The following is a 2,488-nucleotide window of genomic DNA, read 5'->3' as shown; positions in this document are numbered from 1 at the left end:
ATTTCCCAGGCAAGAGTACTGGATTGGGGTGCCATTGCCTTCTCCGACCCAGCAATCCTACTCCTAGGTAAATATAAGAAAATGAACACTAATTTGTAAAGATACATGAACCTCAATGCATATTACAACCATATTTACAATCGAAAAGATATGGAAGCAACCAGTGAACAAGACACACATGGTTCCTGTCTTCTTAGCACTAGGATGGGATAAGCAAGCATTTGAACACTATAGTAATCCTTAGAAATAATGGCAGATACATGTTCGTTGAGATGGAAAATTCTCCCAGCATATTGTATAGAAAAGGATGGCTACAATATAGCATATAGTTTGATTCAATTTGTATAAATTAAAAAAATCACTGATGTCTATATGCTCATCCAAATATAAGTGTGAAAGTGAAAGTGAAGTCTCTCAGTCGTGTCCGACTCTTTTGTGACCCCACGGACTGTAGCCTACCAGGCTCCTCTGTCCATGGGATTTTCCAGGCAATAGTACTGGAGTGGATTGCCATTTCCTTCTCCAGGGGATCTCCCCAACCCTGGGATTGAACCCGGTCTCCCACATTGTAGACAGACACTTTACCATCTGAGCCACCAGGAAGTCTTAAATTACATATATATTTAGCATTACACAACATATATAATGTATGTTATAAATATTTAGATAGAACAACAAAGACAAAATATTAACAGTATATATTTCTATTGACACACTTATTGGTGTTCTCTAATTTCATTTGTATACTTTTGAATTTCCATATTGCTTTGCCTCAGTATATATTTACAGTTAGAAAACGTTAAGAATGCTCCTTCAAAGCAGCGTAACCCAGACATTAAATTAACATATGCCCAGCTGTCCTTTCAAGTGCTCTCTACCTCCAAGGCCATGTTTCTTCACAATTTCCTGATCATACCTTATGCCAGTCATGTTCAATGCATATATAACCAGCTTTCTTGGTCTCAGTGCCTTTGCATTTTCTCCCCACTGTCTGGGAAGCACGTTCACACTTTTCACTTGGTGATCTATCTACTTTAGGTGGTTCAGAATTCATCTTGGATGACTTTACTTAAAAGTACCCTTCCCCACCTCCTTGCCATCAGACTATGACAAATGCCTCTCTCTTTACCACTAGAGCCCCAGTGTGGTTTTGGGTACTGTGAACCAGTTCATTACAGAAATGGCATGATATGTTTAATATTACTTTCCTCCTTTTCCTGCCCTGTTCTCTCTCAACAGCAGCTCATCACTTCCTAGTCTCATCCTCACTCACGTGGTCCACTTGCACCAGCCTCCTTGTTCTATTGGAAGGACACAGACAATACCAATCGGGGGACTTTTGCCTGGCTATTTCCTCTCCCCAGAATTATTTCCCAAGATAACCACAAGGTCAGTCCCTCATGTCTTTAATTAAGTCTTTGCTCAAATGTCCTGGATTTAAAAGGCCTTCCCTCACTAAACGATTAGGGAGGAAAAAGTCCCCATTTCTCATAACCCATAAGTTCTCTCTATACTTTATAATTCACTATTTTGTCGTTAATGTTAACCTTCCATCTTCCTGACGAGAAGGTAAGCGCCATGAGAGCAGGGTCATGGATATTGGTTAGCAATGTGCCCCTTGTACCCACAAAAGTGCCTGCAAAATTGCAGGGGTTAATTAATACCTGTTAAGTTGGAAGTAAACATTACACCAAAGAATTTATGTCTATTTTACAAATTAATAAAACAAATTCAGACTAATATAAGAAATTGATTTGAAATTACGATGGTGATAGGGTAATCTCTCATACTACCAAAGTAATGCTGCAAATTCTCCAAGACAGGCTTCAACAATACTTGAACCAAGAACTTTCAGATGTTCAAGATGGATTGAGAAAAGGCAGAGGAAAAAGAGATCAAATTGCCAACATCCTTGGAACATAAAAAAAAAAAGCAAGAGAACTGCAGAAAAATATATCTTCGGTGACTACGCTAAACCATCTGACTGTATGGGTCACAAGAAATTGTGGAAAATTCTTAAAGAGATGGGAATACAAGACCATCTTACCTGTATGCAGGGCAAGAAGCAACAGTTAGAACCAGACATGGAACTGGTTCCATATTGGGAAAGGAGTACTTCAAGAATGCATATTGTCACCCTGTTTATTTAATTTACATGCAGAGTATATCCTGTAACATGTTGGACTGGATGAAGCCCAAGATGGAATGAAGGTTGCCTGGAGAAATATCAATAAACTCAATATGCAGATGACACACTCTTAAGGTATTAAGCAAAGAGGAACTAAAGAGCCTCTTGAGGAGGTGAAGAGAGTGAAAAATCTAGCAACTCAACATTCAAAAGAAAAAAAAAGAAAACCATGGCATCCACTCCCATCACTTCATGGCAAATAGATGGGAAACAATGGGAAAAGTGGCAGACTTTATTTTCTTGGGCTCCAAAATCACTGAAGATGGTGAGAGCAGCCTTGAAATTAAAAGATGCTTGCTT

Source organism: Ovis aries, unplaced genomic scaffold (genome assembly GCF_016772045.2).
Source record: "Ovis aries strain OAR_USU_Benz2616 breed Rambouillet unplaced genomic scaffold, ARS-UI_Ramb_v3.0 scaffold_169, whole genome shotgun sequence".
Taxonomy (NCBI): Eukaryota; Metazoa; Chordata; class Mammalia; order Artiodactyla; family Bovidae; genus Ovis; species Ovis aries.
This window is presented reverse-complemented; position numbering follows the sequence as displayed.